General features: G+C 41.6%; 1 protein-coding gene across 50 annotated transcripts in view; it reads right to left on the bottom strand.

Annotated features, from left to right (window-relative positions):
- The window catches only part of ADGRL3 (adhesion G protein-coupled receptor L3), an 820,109-nt gene that overhangs the window by 580,680 nt on the left and 221,905 nt on the right, over positions 1-17,524 (bottom strand). The gene's annotated exons all lie outside the window — the stretch shown is intronic.

Below are 17,524 nucleotides of genomic sequence, written 5' to 3'. Positions count from 1 at the left end.
CAGGACTTTTCAGAAGATGAAATAATTGAGCTAGACATCTTTGTACAATGCACAGCAGGAGGTCTCTCTTATTCTAGCATTAACTTCTTCATAAATGAGGGGAAATGGTGATGATGCATGGAAAATAGTGACCATTAAAAGCTATATTTTGCTCAAGTCTAGTAATGGTTTCTGCAATAATTAACATGACAACATGCAGTCTTACTGTACATACCAACATTTGCAATACCTATGGGATCAGCCTTTTTTAGGCCCCAGTCCCGCAAATCTATGGACACAGTTTCAGGATTGAGACCAAAATATTTATCACTTACAGAGATACGTATTCATCTGAATATCTCAAAGCACTTTACAAAACTGCGTAACGATTATAATCTCCATTTTACAGATGGGAAAATTATGTCTATACTACATCAGCCTGGGCTCAGACTCAGGTTTGAGCCAAAGTGTCCCCTTCCCCGCTCACACAAATCAGTCTGACTCTGGTCAGTAAGCACTCAGGACCCAGGTCCTAGGATCGTGCTAGGAGGGTAGTCACAGCCCGAGTCCTGATAAGAGACTCCGTTCCGAGGCCTGTCATTTTGCAGTGTGGACACAGCCCAAGCTGCAGACCTGAATCAGAAAGTCTGCGTAGTGCAGAACGGACACATTCAGGGAGACCCAGGCCCAGGAATTGTAAACCCAGATTTACAATGCAGTGTGGATGCTCAAGCATGAGCTTGGAACAAACACTAAGTTCAGAAGCCCAGGTCCCACTGACCCAGGTGGCAATGCAGTGGAGATATATTCTTGGTGACTTGCCCAAGATCAAGCAGGTAACTCAATCAGTGGCAGAATCTAGGAAACCTGGCTCCCAGACTCCTTGCTCTAAAGACACTACAGAGCATGTCCATCACTAGTAATGCTAAAGAAACTACGTAATAATTTGTTTGGTTACAGCCATATGCACAGTGATTTAATTAAGAGGGGGCCATTCCTAAACACTTGATTTCTGGAGAGTGAAGTGAACGTCAGGAATAGGATCTATTGCAGTTAAAGTGATTTCAGCGACATATGGTCATTTAACAGCCAAAGAGCTGCATATTGATTATTCTCAGCTTCCCTCCACTTCCATGCTGGTAATCAGGATTTAGAAATAGCACATAAAATCCATGGTTTTCCTCTATGTCATTAGCTTTTCCTTCTGTACTTCCTTATATACTGTTTGTTTTAAAAGAAGTCAGCGCTTCTACCCATACAAATATAATTTCCCTCCCCCTTAGGCATTAATCAGACTAAAAGTAATACCTACACACACGTTTCATTTTGCATATGTGGATGCGTGTACGTAGTTTGCTCTTATTTACAAAGGTATAAATAAGAATTGACTCCATTGACTTCTATGTGTGCACAACTTGTGCGACTAACAGAATCAGGAATGTTACAGTATTTGCCATCACTCTGTTAGATTCTGGACTAGTCATCCCTGGGAAGGGATGGAAAAATCACCTGAATCAGTTCAATTTTAACTGATCAGAACAGTAAATATATACATTATACTAGAGAAAATGTATGGAGTGGACTAGATAATCTAATAAGTTTCTTCCATCTTTAATGCTTTGTTTTTTAGCTCTATATGCATTGTGGTTTGCCTACAGAGAAACAGTCAATTTCAAAAATCTCCCCTTCTTCATTTAAAAATTCATTCCTGGGAGCTCTCTCTTTCTCCAGCTCAGCTAGCATCATCTGCATGAAAGTAATACCAGAATTTCCTGTCAAAGTCCACCCACAGCTCAGCCCTGTGCATGATCAGTTCAGATGCACTCATTTCTCAAACGGTAAACGTTAAACTCATTACAGATTTCCTTCCATAGTGTGTCATAGGAGAAAGCCTGGGGAAAATCAGAATCCCAAGATGAACATCACTCAGATTAGTTTACTCACAGCAGATGGATCTTGATCTCTAACTGAAAAATTATCAGAAAATAAAATGTGATCTTTGTGGTGATCCGAAAGTTCACCGCGAGAAGGGAATTGTGGTGGTTTTGATATAGAAAGGAAAATGGAAAAGGTGTCCAAAATATTAGCCCTTATTTTCTTTTGAATATAGCTCAGGACCAAGCTGCCTGACTCAAGCAGTGTATCTTGATGGCAGTAATAGTAGAAATCTTCTCTTTCTACAGTAACATGTTACCTTAGACTAACGAGCAGCATACACAAAAGGAAAGTTGATCATCAGACACGCTATAAAGCTAAAGATTAAGAGCCTACAAAAAACACTGCCCAAACCTCTGACTTCCAGTCTGTCTTTCGAAGAAGAGATCCCATTGTCATTTCACCACTGCCTTGCTGATGTATCAGGATTCCATAGGCCCCTGCCCCAAAGACCTTACAATCCAAAGGCCTGCTCACACTGCCCCCCAGTTTGGACTACAATGGCGGGAATAGCAGTGTACATCAAAGTGCTGTGCTGTAACCCCCCCGCGCGGATGCTGCCGATACTAACCAAGTCCCTAGTTCGCACTCATATAGTCCTGTTTGAAGAAGATATGTACCAAATAATTCTCCAGGACAGCTCCCACTCTCTGCACCATTTGACCATCTTCTGAAGGTAAATGTACAGTTGAAGAAAAAAGCTCTGGTAACTTGCCCCCTCCACCACTACCCAGTTTCAATATCAATATATTAGCTACCATGTAAAATGTTCAGATTCATCCTTGCAAAGTACTCGGGGACAGAATCCCCTCCCCTCCAGCACAGAGACTCAAAAATGATAACGTAAGCTTCACTGGCATAGTCTACATTTTCCATTCTCCTTTACAGACAGGGCCGCCCCGGGGGGGGGAGTGGGGGGGCAAGTGGGGCAATTTGCCTCAGGCCCTGGGCCCCGCAGGGGCCCTGTGAGCCCTGGTCGAGAATCCCTTTCCTGGCTAGAGGCGCCTTTTTGCTTACCCAGCGGTGGTCCGGGTCTTGGGCGGCATTTTGGCGCCGGGGGGCCCTTCAGTCGCTCCGGGTCTTCGGTGGCATTTCGGCGGCATGTCCTTCAGTGCTGCCGAAAACGCGGAGCGACTGAAGGACCCGCCGCCACTGCCGCAGACTCGGAGTGCCGCCCGGTGAGTATGTCCGCTCCCCCACTTTGCCCCAAGCCCCCTGAATCCTCTGGGCAGCCCTGTCTACAGAAAGACATTTTCTCCAGTAACAGCATGAAGTTGATCTGTATTTCCTGCTCACTTAGCTACATTTCCCAGCTTCTCCATGCCTATTTGCATAGAAGAAAACTGCAGGGCAAAACAATTGACAAAGACAGACGCATCGAAATTGGATAAATCCTGACTGGTCCTTCAGCCTGATCAAAAGGAGCAAAAGCAGAAGATGTCGAAATTGATGGCATCTAATGAAAAAAAAAAGGAGTCAATACATCCTAGTTTTAAAGCATAACACTGTCAAATTAGGCTGCAAATAGCATACTGTAGCTAATGCTCGACTAAAGTATTATTCTTTTTATTGTTTTTTCCCATAAGCCGCTCTAGCCATTTTATAGAGAAAAAAATGAATTTAAAGGAAACTGATGGCATGAGGATATGTTAACCATTCCACATGTGTGTGCAATGCCCGGCAATTACATTTTTGCTGAATGAATATGGCATAACAGATGTGATCAGTGGCATACAGTTACAATATCCTAGGGACTATACCCCATATGCATTCAGATTTGCAGTCCAACCCCAGTGCTCCCCTCCATTTCTTTTAATGGAGTGTAGCTTGCACCCAAGGATCTACACTTAGGATTGGAAAAGAGAAGAGTGCCACTTCATGGCAAGACTGTTCCATCAGCTTGAAGCTTCATGGTATTGCGGGAGGCAGGGAGGAAGGGCAGGCTGGGGACAGAAGGAAGAGGAGCTGGGCAAGTTGCACGCGATGCTTCCCTGTCCCCACAAAAGCAAGGGAAGGCAGCATAAGTCACTACATACAAAGGGCCAGAATTTCTGCTGCACGGCAGCTTGTTTATGCTTGCGCAGAGTGAGTGCAAAGTGGGTATGACGTGCTGCCATTCTGATTTGTTTGCATTTTACCTCAATTTTTACACACATTTTGCACAACTGCAAAGGACTGCTACTTATAGTAGAGAATCAGTTCAGAATCTCCCCCAATTTATAAGGGTTCCCACTTCAGGAAGGTTTCTCTTCACTAGAGTAAAATATGTGTTTTTAACATGTGCTAACTAACAAACCCTAGTGTAGACAGGGCAGTTCATGTTTTAGCTCCTAGGGATTGATCCAATCCCTACTATATTGTACATGTGCCAATACACATTCTCCTGACTACACTGGGATCACCACATTGGCTAGCTGGCATGTATTATAAACACATCTCTTATCCTAGAGAAGATGGAAACCTCATGGTTTAGAACTGCAGTTTTCTTCTATGCCTATTCAATATGCCATTTTCAAACACAAATAAGTTATCATGAGCTATCTAGGCTGCATGCACATTGTTTCCTGAATAGTATTGAAAGTGACAGTAAATCCTTTCTACACTGCATGACTTTGAAATTACTGCCTCCATTGTCTGTCAGAGCCCCAGAAACCAAATAAGTTCAATATAACTATTTTCCCTACTTCTTATCTCTGTCTTTCAGCAAAAATGTTCCTAGAAATATAAACAAGGTTCTAATCTTTATCCATTGTGAAATCGTGTAATGAATTCAGCAGGCAGACTACGCAGGGGGAACGTACTCATATAACAATGCCTAGCCTCCATGACATGTGAGGTTCTCCCTTAATGGCTTCTCTTATTTAATATTAGAAACTATTATTGTAGTGGATGGGAAGCACTCGTCCGTTTCTCCGTTACAAAATGCAGTCTTCAGAACTACCTCAGCCAGACTCCTGAACAAGACTTCAGAAAAGTCAAAGGAGAGACTTCCCTCAGGAAAATCCACCCCAATTTTTTCATTGACCCCACTGAACAGAGACAAGATGCTGAGAGTTCAGTCAGCGTGTATGAACATTTATCATCTCTGCACTTCATGATTGAAGCATTTTGGGCCAACTTCTGCTCTCCATTGCACATCTTCACTTCTAGTTCAACGCAGGACCTCAGACACGATGGTGAGGAGCACGGGGTACAGCGATTACAGCGGGGCTGTAGCAATGCATAAGGTTGAGACCAGTTTATTGTTTATCACCTGATTTTTCTAAGTGTTCTGACAGCCACAGGCTGCACCACACTGCCTTAAAAATTGCTGTTCATCACTCAGGGCTGGAGCCTGGTTTGTGCTCCAAATGTACAGTAATTTACAGTAAATCCTCAGATACAAGTCCCCTAAGACATCGAGACATCCAAATTTTACAGTTTATAACGGATTTTTGGGCATATCTTGGGCTCAGTCGATAGCTCTGCTCCGCTTCAATCTGATGTTATCCATTTGGGATTGACCACACCTAGTGCCCGGCGCCCACCACCTCTTTGGGAAGTCGAGTTTAAAAATGTATTTCCTTATTAGAGAAAATGGCATTGAGAACAGAATTTTACCCATAGTTTCATATCTCACTATTGTTTCGTATTACTTTGATTAAAGAACTCTTGTTAACCAGAGACAAAGATTTACAAAACACAGAAGAATGAAAGACCTGTCTAGACATTTTAGGAACTAGTATGCTTCTCCCAAATAGTTCTTAGTCTGGTCTTGACTTCCGTGGGACTACTCCGGGGATGAAAGTTGAACAGAAGCCCTACTGCTGTCAGGACTATGGTTTTAAAGACACATACTGCTTAGACATAACCCACTAGAAAAACTCGAAAAATTGAAGCAATCTTGGAGAAATCCATTAACTTAAAAAAATATATTAAGTCACTCCTTGTGGCCATTGCATGAGACTTGAGAAGGTGGCAATGGCTTGTCATACCAGGATTGGGACACACAGCGGCTTGTCATACCAGGATTGGGACACACCCCCATACATAAGGGGTGGGTAGATTATATGATTTACCCACCTAAGAACTTATAAACCCAAGTCCAGTATGGGCATTGTCACACAGATGTCAATCTCTTGTTGCTTTGAGTCTCCTCTGGTCTGTTTGTAGTTAGGGGTTTAGATGCTTTAAGCAACTGTTTCTCATTCTCTTTATTAAGATCTCCATTATCTGGAATGCCAGCTCCGCTGTGCAGTGGTCTGATGATCTGCCTTGTAAATCACACACAGTTACAAAAGTGGACAACACAAAGCTCTCAGTGGCCCAGGGCTCCTCCGGTACATTGGGCTGATGATACTTGAGGTATATGATGGTGCAATTACTCAATTAAATGAACACCGTGTTGGAAAAAGAGCAGTCTCATATTCCATGGATTTTACAGTGATGTTTTTAACAGCTAGCAAAGAAAATGTAAAAAATGGCATTGAAACAAGGATTATTTAAAAAAAACAACCAGAGCCTGATTCTCCAATCCATTAAACTGGTGTCACTCTGCTACATCGATGTAGTTACACTGGCAAAAAACCAGCATAACAGAAAAGAAACAGACCCACAAGGTTTAGTTATTCTGTTAACTTTTTTTTTCCAGACTGCAGTTCAGCATTACAGCCCCAGTTCAGGAAAATATCACTCTTCATGAAAGCATTTAAGCTAGAACTGATCAAGAATTTTTCAACACAAGAGTTTTTCATTGGACAATGCCAATTCATCCAAACCAAAACTTTTCACAGGAAAGGGTTAGATTCCACTACACTCGTGTCATGATGGGTTCTCTAGTCCAAGGTTGAATTTCTGGTCAAAACTTGAGAGAGAACGATCCATCCCAGACTAGCCTAGCCAATGGACTGGAGATTAGGGGATCCTCACCTAGTATGGGGTAGACTTGAGTTCATGTCTGTATTCCAAATCACGCAGGGCAGAGATTTGAACCTATGTCTCCCACACTCCAGATAAGTGAGCTGATCACCAGGCATTTGTCTAGTCTGGGGTGGGTGTCATCTCTGTCTTGTTTTTCATTAAAACCTTCAGAAAGACTCACGTTCGTCCCAGTGCAGAAAGGGAACATTTCTGAAATCTTATAAAACAGTTTCCCTCCCAGCTCTAATTGAAGCACGTGCTTAACTTTAAGCATGTGTTTAAAGTTCCGAAGCCAAAGGGATTTAAAAGCATGTGCTTAAATTTAAACAGGTGCTTAAGTGCTTTCTTGAATCAGTGCCTAAAACAGGATGCTGTCTCTCAACATACTAAAGTGAAGTGCCTTCAACGTTAATTTTATGTTATCAACATTTGCCTCACTTAGCTGAAATCTATTTGGCAAAACAATCGAGAGCTGGACAGCAGTCCAGCTTATTTCTTTGACGTAAGAATTTAATACCTTGTCATATTACAGGTCATACCCTTTCCCCCTCTCATTTTACACAATATTAACTACAGATAATCTTCAGTGATTTGCTTTTGATGAAATGACCTACATACGTTGCCAATGTATATTATATAGTAACATGAAGAAATAAAAATGCATGACTCACTACGTAGGAATGCCACATTTGAAACATCTAGGGAGGTTTCTTTTCTCATCTCTCTCTCAGCTGCACAATCACAAAGAGACAAGTTTTAAGCTCTCACCTCCTATCAATGTGGGAGTTCTTTTTTCATATTAACAGATGAACAGACACCTAAATGTTCTCTCTATAGAGAAGAGTATTTCTCAAGAAACATTATAGGTTTTATTTATTTTACTTTGCCAAATGCTATCATATAGAGTAAGTCCCACATAAACTTAAGTACAAACTGTGACAGATTTTCCATTTTATTTTGCCACGTGGGACTGCTCGCATGTGTAAAGTAATACACGTATATAAGTCTTCGCCGAATTGGGACCGTAAAAATCTCTAGGCTGCCTCAGTTGCTCATTTGTACAATAGGGAAAATAGTCTGTCCCTTCTTCCACCCTTTGTCTGTCTTGTCTACATACAGTGTACATTTTGCAGGACAGGGACTAACTATGCACCTTGCATGGGGGGGGGGGGGGCGCCTAAAGACTCCTGTAATAGAAATAATATACAAGCAATATCAGATGAAAAATCACAAACAAATACATATCTACCCTCAATTAAATGAAAAAAAAGTTTCACTAAATATTGAAGGGGGGAAATATCAAAGGGGTTTGACTTCTTTGGGAAATTACACTGTATTACAACATGACCCTGAGGAGCCATGGTAACTCACATGATATTACACACCCAAGAGAGATCCACGGTTGGCGTAAATTGGCACAGGTCCATTGACTTTGATGGAGTGTCATTGATTTGCACAAGAGGAGGATCTGGCCCTCAGCCCATCCAAGGGAATGTCATGTTTTAAATCTATCTTTAGGACCTATCCATTTTCAGAGGGTAGCCCTCATGTCATTATTTGGGACAGTTTCAAAATAAATTACAAAAAAAAAAAATATCAGATCAGACTGGAGAGTTTTCTCAGGAAGAATATGAAATAATTTTAAAACAATTTGCCAAATCTAATGTATAGCCAATATAAACCAATTAATATAAATTACTTCGTGTTATAGCTGTGTGAGTGCTGGGGTTGTGAAAAGAAGGTTCTATAGGAAAATGTTGTTCAGTTCATATAGTAAAACACAGCCTGTTTACACTGAGTTTATGTAGTGACCAGCTAATAGGGTGGAAGTCACTCATTGAGCATGTGCTGTAGAAAGCCCCAATGCAGCATAATCATAAGACCATAAGAACTGCCATACTGGGTCAGACCAATGTTCTGTCTAGCCCAGTATCCTGTTTCCAACGGTGACCAGTACCAGAGCTTCAGGGCAACAGAACTACAGCACAGGGCAACTTTGGAGAGATCCACCCGTGCGTGCTCCTCCCAGTTTTTCGTAGTCAGAAGTTTAGGGTTGCTCTGGGCATGGGAGTCCATCCCTGACCATCTTGACTAACAGCAATCAATGTACCTATCTTCCATGAACTTATCTAGTTCTGTTGTGAACCCAGTTATACTTTTGCTGCCCATCTCTGAACCTCTTCCAGTTCCACTATATTCTTTTGGAGATGGGGCAGCCAGAACTGGACACAATATTTAAGGTATGGGCATACTACCAAGAGTGACATGATATTTTCTGTCTTATTTTCTATCCTTTTCCTAATGGTTCCTAACATTCCATTAGCCTTTTTGACTGCTGCCGCATGTTGAGAGAACTTTCCACAATGACTCCAAGATCTCTTTCTTGAGTGGCAACAGCTCATTTAGACCCCATCTCTCTATATGTGTGGTTGGGATTACGTTTTCCAATGGGCATTACTTTGCATTTATCAACACTGAATTTCATCTGCCATTTTGTTGACCACTCCCCAGTTGTGTGAGATTCCCCTGTAACTCTTTGCAGTCAGCTTTGGACTGTCTTGAATAATTTTGTATCATCTGTAAATTTTGCTACTTCACCTTTCACTTCCTTTTCCAGATCATTCATCACTGTGGGGTCTCACTCTGCCATGAGCTCGGTCAGGAGGTCTCTAAATGCCACTGCACTATTGCTAGTGGTGGTGATCTGAGGGATGGCTCTCTGCGAGGTCTTTACTCCACCACCACATAACCCCACCATGCTACCCTATTCCACTCTCCTTAGGCTCTGACATAAGGTAGTTGGAGACAGTCCGAAGAAACGGAGGAGGGATTGCTATTGGGTTTGAGATGCAGCTGGTCTATTTTTTTTGTAGAGACTTTTGAAGAAAATGGTTTTAAATTTCCTGTGAAAGTCTTGCAGTTTTTCAGTGAAAAACATTTTTTAAACCAAAACCCAAACAATTTTTCTGTAAAAATTGAAAAATGTTCAGTTTTGTTTTGCATGTGTTTTGTTTTGTTTTTTTAAACACATTTTCCTGTGGAAATTTTCTTTTAGGAAAAAAACTGTTTTCTGTCAGGAAAAAAAGGCCAGCTGCGTTTACAATTACATGGAATCAGTGGCCATAAAGCCGATACAAGTGATGCATCTCTTCCAGCCCTGGGACAGAACAGAGGTCATAGAAGGTCTGTTGTGGACATCTTATAAATTAGGGATTAATGAATCCCCCCTCCCCCCGGCCTGCCTCCACACACACACACAACCTCCACATTGCTCCTCAGCCAAACTATAAGCAAGTATGAAGACCACCACCTGCAGATGTTTGGGCTAGAAAGGGATAGTGGGTGTTTCCCTCTCAGTGACACTGTTTCAATATGTATATAATTGTATGGCTATCACAGTGGATTTACAGTTACAGAAAAAATCATTCTTGTCCTGTGCTGCTACTTTAGAAAACATAAAATATGCAGAATGATATCCTGGCAAACACAGCTTCACAACAATGCAGCCTATTTTCTTCTTCTGAACTGCTGTAAATCAATTGTGTTACATTTGTTAATCTACGTGTAGGAGGTCTACATTTGTTTTTAATAATAGGAGGAAAGTAATGAGATGTCAAGAAACAGTTTCCTTAGGCCAGAGACTTCAAAGGTGAGTCTGGCAGCTTGTCCCGCTCTTTCTGCTTGAATCAGCCTGAAAATTTTTAAGAGTAACTGCCCATTTTAAATAATTATCGTTAGCAATTTGAAACCATGCCGCACGTGAATCTATGATAGAACACTTATGCCATCATCTGATTTTCAGTGCCAGCTCTACATCAGAAAACAACTGAATCCAGATGCTGGATTAAAACAATAAATAAAAACTGCAAATGAGCATATAGTTCTTTCAGCTTATGTGAAATGCTCATGCTGCTTAATGCTGCGGTTTGGTTAAACGAGAGTTATGGACTGGATTAACTCGTTGTTGAAGTCTCATACATTTCCTTTGATTGTCAGGGCTGTAAAACTATCTTTCCGGGAGAAATATCAAGGGCAGGTATAGATTCCACTGCAAACTTCTTTTGTATGCCAGTTGGCCACACAGGATTTTTTTTTTTTTTTTTTTGCTTAACCGCTATGAACACCTCCCGTGCAGTCAAATTTATACACCTCAGTATAGGCAAGAAGTAAAAGAGCGCTTTTTTTTTTCCCTTTGCAAAAATCGTGTCTGATTTCCTTATTTGCCCCATCCCTACGCCCCCCTCCCCAGCACATGTCTTGGTTTGCAGAGACTTGCATGCCTATAAAACCACAATGCTACTTTCAGGCCCGCTCTTGCTCTTTTTGAACTCAACATTACTTTTGTAACGGGCTCAGGCTATTAGATGGAAAAGACACGTGGGCGGTGAATGCATTCAGAACGCCTGTTTCTGTGGCATTGCATATGAAAATCATTGGTGATGAAAATCATTCTAAGTAGGATTTTTGCATTGTTCTGTCATGCAAATGTTATTTATACAGCACAAATATGAGTGGGATTCTGAAAAGCACTCAGCCCTGGCCTAGTTCTAATCCCATTGAAGCCAATGGCAGTTTCAGCAATAACAGAGTCGGGCCAATAATGACCGCTTTTGAAAATCCCACTGTAAGAGTATTCAGGCTCTGTTACTTCACCTTCACTCGGGTGTCGCTGGGAGCAGACACTGGCCCGCATAGAGCAATGACACCTGAAATGAACACAATTTGTACTAAATGATTTTGCCTTTGCACAAAAGGATTCTAAATCTATAAGTGCTGTCACATCATGAAAGAGATAATGTGTTAATTGCAGCTGGCAACACACCTCTGTAGAACATACACACACACGTCAACGCAATGGGATTGCCGCGTGTAATTTGGACACTATGAATAGCATAGCCACATCTCATTGCTTAATTTGCACTTATGGAGTCTTGCTGCTGGCATCACTTGCTTATTTTTCCAGTGTGTGACGTTTGGCTTATTGATGTACAGTCATAACAGACGCTGGTGTCAGGCAGGAGAAGGAAAAACCGGAGGTGCTAACAAGGAATATTAGGACCAGCTCTGTGCGTGCATTCTGAGACAGTTAAAATTAACATAAATTGACTCAATTTGTGTGAGAGACAAGGTGGGGGAGAGAATATCTTTTATTGGACCAACTTCTGATGGTGAGAAAGACAAGCTTTCAAGCTACGGCAAGCTGTTCTTCAGGGCTGAAGATACTACCCTCCTTCACCTTGTCTCTCTAATATCCTGGGACCAACATGACTACAACAACACTGCATCCAATAGTGTGTAGCAGACCTGACCTCCAAACTGAAAGGTAAATCTACTTAAAAAAATACACCCGCTTTATTGTTTTATCATCTTTTAGCACACACTGAGTCAGCAGATAGAAGCAAATATATTTGGGCAGTGTTTAAAACGACACCTTTTACAAATGGAACTACCTAAATCTGGTGTGAGAGAATTAATGAGCTTCTCATGTAAATCACACATAATTTACAGTGGAATTTGTCCTTGTGCCAACAGGCACTTGCACTGCATAGTAATGAAAAAAGGGGGTTGGAGATGTGAAGCTATCTGCAACCTGGTTGTTTCTTGCCTCTGCTTCTCCCTGGATAGTCAAAGCAGTATAAACCATTTCAGAGCAACAGGATTATTTGCTGCACAATGTTACCTTCATCTGCAATTTCTTGTTCCACGCCCAGATTCAATGACATTACTGAGGACATTAGGGATCATTAATTTTAAATATTAACAACATATTTGGGGCACAACTGGGACCTGCGTAACACACCTGCACAAAGAGGCACAAAGGTACCTGTATCATAGCTAGCAGGACGGGGGAACAACAGCTTCCATGCGACTGTCCTCCCCCTCCTCTGCTGAACTTGATTGTGGTCCCCAGCATGCCAGTCAGCTCATATTGGCAAGTGTGGAGGATGTAGCAATCTACCCCTGGTATACAGGCTGGTGGGAATTACTTGCTCCTTGGGAAAACCAGCAGCCATATTCCAACCAAGTTACAATACGGTCCCTGGAGTGCTACACAGCTGCTTGGTCCTTATTCAGGGTTTGTGGCAGAACCACAATCTGGTTTGGGGTTACCAGAAAACACACTCCAATCAAACAAAAGATCCCGCAGGATCTCACATAACCAACACTCTGCAGTGCTGTGTAACAATCGTTATAAGGTACTGGAACTCATCCCACCTATCTCAGCGGGAAGCACGTCAACCTTTTAACCTTTCCCTTAAGAGAAGTTGTTGAGCATTCTGAGAACCTCACAGCCACGCCCAGCATTCCATGGCCAAAGCAACTGGGGGTGGGGTGTTCAAATAATTGTTTTCTTCTTCTTTAGCCTTGAATATAAATACATTTGCTTTCAAATCATGAATTTACAAGCATTTCCCCATTTGTCTCTTTCTGCTATTATAATAATGCTCTTTTTGCTGTCTGGCAATTCAAAAAAACCACTCGTCTATGTTTCCTGATTTAACACGTAAAAGTTCATTAATAAAAATCATAAAGACATAGGCAAAGAAGCCAATATTAGAAAGCCTAGGATCATCACACCATTGTACTAGTCTATGCACACGCTTGACTCCCATTAACACACTGTGAAGGCAGTAGGTTCTGGTAGCTACAGCTGTCTTGGGAGAAGGCAGGGTGTCTGGAACATGGGACTGGAACATGGGATTGGTAATGAGAACTCTTATTCCCGGCTCTTCCACTCACAGTGTCACGAATCTCTCCTCGACTCAGTATTCCCATCTGTAAGAACAGGGGTCTGGATAGTTACTCATCTTTGTGAAGAGATTGGATATCTGTGGGTGAAAAGTGCTACATATGCATTATTATTACTGGACAGTAAGAACCAGCTGGCCTACAAAGAGGATATCAATTTTCAGAAAATTCACAGCTACCCAGAGGTTTTCTTTGGCTTGTACTTTTGTTGCTAAAGGTTCTGTGCTTTATCCCTGCCCCCTGATGTAGTTATTCATTTCTTTGACAGTAGTGCCTAGAGTATCCAACCGTGATTGCGGTCCCATGCTGCTAGGCACCAGGCAGACGCATAACTAAGCAAGACACACAAAGGATGGCAAGGGAAAGAGAGTTGCCCAAGGTCAGCGACAGAGCTGGGAATAGAAACCGGCCCCTCCTGATTTCCAGGCTAGTACCTTGTCCCCTGGACCACCCCTCAACATGCATGAGGTATGGCTGCTGTTGCTTCTTTCTATGTGTGTGGGCTGCCACAGGATTTACTACTCTGTTTCCATAACAGTTATTACAGGAAAAAAGGCAGCTCTTCACTGATGTGCTGTCACCTCAATAACAACATGATTTGCTTTGGAAACAGAACCTTTGAGTGTCCCATAGAGCAATGCAACGTGCCCTCCGACCAGTGAGCCAATACACAGTGCCATTTAAAGCCAAAGCTAGGAAAATCTACATAAAATAAATAAATCCTTCGACCAAACATTTAAAAATATATGAACCTTTAGAATGGCCAGCACTGTAAATGGCTTAAACAGTATCCTCTGACCAAAACCAATTTTTTTCCACTATCCAATAGCTTTTCTTAGCCTAAATCGTAAGGGATCTAGCCTTGAGACAAGCTCACATGGCCCTGTGACCTACAATAAAGAACTCCTCAACGTAAGAGGTGAAATCCTGGGCCCACTGAAGCCAGTGACAAAACTTCCATTAACTTCAGTGGAGCCAGGTCTGTGCTGATGCAGCTCAGTGTCCGGCAACTTTCCTTATTTGAAACAATATAATTTGTGCCCACGATGTTGCACTAAGCATGGGATAGTTCTTAACTTTGACGCTTTTTGCCAAACACTGCAGAATACAAAAATAATAAGAAAAAATGCAAAAATACCAGGAAGAATATCCTCAAAGACCTCAGGAGTTGTCCCCAACTACATTTAAGTAAGATTTAAATGTGAAAGTGAACATGAAGAACAGGAATTGTTAAAGTTCAAAATATGTTTCCCTTATATTTATCCAAACTCATCGTCCTTATTGTTAGATTTACAGCTCTGTCATTGGTGAGGGTCACAAGATCTTAGTTTAAATGAAATCTCAACCCAGCTGCAGCTAATTTAGGCCAAAGGACCTTGGATGAGGTTATTGTGCTCTCACTTAAGTTAGTTTACACAGGTGCGATTACAACGACCTCAGTGGAGTTACTCCAGATTTAAACCTGAGAGAGTAGAGTCAGGGTCCATTATTGTCAAAGAAAACAGATGGGAGCTTTTAGCCGATCATTTCCCCCACTACTCTTTGGTTTCAAAATACGATCTTCAGTGGGCATTATATTATACATAATATGTTTTATCTAAATGTCTCCAAGGGGCAGAGTCTGCCACCATTATTCAGTTCACTAGTACCGTCTTCTGAATAATCCCACCGAAATCAGCAAGTCTATTTGGGCAGTAAGGCACTAGTCAATGTGACTAAAGGTGGCAGAACTGTCCCTGATTTTGCACAGCAAATAAGTGTAAGCAGGTGCATATCTGAAGTTTAACTGATAGTATGTGACACCTTCCCAATGTCAAACATCCTTGAAAACTAAAGAAAACCTCAGTGGATGCCAAGGAATGACTGCCACTGTACATACAGGGATTGTACCAAGTTCTGCCCTCATTTATACTAGCACGAATCCTGAGCAACTCCCCTGCCTCTTACAGAGATCCTGATTCACGGAAGGGTCTCTCAGAGCAGAGAGGGGCCATTAGCATCTATGAGGCTGATACTCTCATACATTTTTCAACTGTGTTTCAAAGACTGTATTGAAGTCAATAGGAATTACAGCTGAGCAGGGATCCTGGAAATCTGTGTGCCGCAGAAAAATGCGGAATTTGTGTTTTTACACAGAATCTTTATTTTTTACATTTTGTGAAAAAATAAAAACATACAGTAGAACCCCATTTATCCGAGCCTCCATTATCTACCTCCCCATACTAGTCAAACTGGGGCTCCCGCTGAAGACCGAACCCTGCCACCCAGGGCTGAAGCTCTCTGGATTAACCACATTTTTGATTATCCAATCTAGCCCCAGTCCCAATCAGATCAGACAAATGGGGTTCCACTGTTTCAATGAAACATTGTGTTCAACTGATATACATATATAGGCTACTGAAACTAAAGTTCCGCATTTCATTTTAAACACGGAAAACCACAAATCTTTATGTTTTTTATGGGAGAATTTTGGGGGTTTTATCACAGAAAACTAGGATCCCTGAGGCAGGGTAACTGAAAGTAGAATTGGGCAAAGAAGATTACAGATTAAAAATTGCTAAAATAAACATGACCATAACTTTTGAACTGCTACAGATGAGAGTTCCCATTTCAGAACAGGACAAAATAACAGTTTGAGTCTGTGGTGAGCAAAATCTACTTTGACCATCCCCCATTCAGCCGTGGTGTCATCTCCTTCTTTCACTTGCACTTCTTAGTTTTGTAACAAGTCTCATTGTGTCACTCAATCTCAACAATACTTTCCCCCTAACTAAACAGAGTCCACTGCTAGCTGTCGTGTCACAGTAACACCTGGAGTCAGCAGATGGTGCTTCCCAGTTAGGCTCTCTGAATCACCTGTTTTATCAGCCGTAGTAAGTGCCCAATGCCCAAGTTCTTTTAACAGTATAAAGTCCCCTTGTTTCTCTAGCTGAACTATCAATCTAAATAGTCCCATTTATTGGTATTGTACATTACAAATCATGTAAACAGCTGGAATATCTGTTTCACTTATACATTACTTGAGAGTAATTTATATATTAAAAAATACATAGGAGGACATTTCCAGAAGAACCAAAGGAGATTTGGCACCCAATTTCCATTGAAAGTCAGTGGGATTTGAGCATCTAATTCCTAGGCTCTTTAGAAAATCCAATCATAGTAGTCATATGATTGTGTAAATATGGACTGAAATCTTTACCCTACTGAAGTCAATGAGAGTTTTGCCATTGACTTCAATAGGGCCAAGATTTCACTCCTGATGTGTAAGGGTTCCAATCATATAAGAAAACTATGCAATGGTCAAAGGAGAATTTTATTTAAAGGTAAATATACTGTTTATGGTTATGAAATCCCTAGGATAGTCTGTTGAATACTATCATTATTAACTCTCACAAGGTTTTGGTTCCATGGAATTTGCACAAAACACATCAGCAACATTATGAGTTTAGCCATACTGATTTATTTCTAAAGCCTTATACAGTGTCTTCTGGTCAACACAGCAGTGAACTCATTTCAATTTGTTGTCATATGGTGCAATGGAAAACATACGTTTCTCCTGTGCTTCTAATTAGCTGTTTACGTACAGTGATTTGAAGAGATGTAACAAAGTGCCAAGAGTGGCCCAATGAGGAGCTATGCTGGAAACATGCTTGCCATAGTCTGTTTCCCTTCTCTGATTAGCCCTTTGGTGTCCTAACTTCTGGGAAAGGAAGGAGTCTTTCCTCTTTATGCCCTCCCCTGGCTGCCAAAAGGGATCTCCCATTATTCTTTCATTTTCTCATCTCTTAGCCTGGCTGCTGCAAAGGATGGAGCATTTCCCCCCGTCTCTCGCTATGTCTTAGCAGGTATGAGGAAAGAGTGTTCTCCCCTTACTAACTTTAACTGGCTGCTGAGAGACATACAGGGTGACCAAGCAATTCCCACACCCACGATGAATGTGCTCATACAGGAAACATTCTGC

This window comes from Chrysemys picta, chromosome 5 (genome assembly GCF_011386835.1).
Source record: "Chrysemys picta bellii isolate R12L10 chromosome 5, ASM1138683v2, whole genome shotgun sequence".
Taxonomy (NCBI): domain Eukaryota; kingdom Metazoa; phylum Chordata; order Testudines; family Emydidae; genus Chrysemys; species Chrysemys picta.
This window is presented reverse-complemented; position numbering and strand designations above follow the sequence as displayed.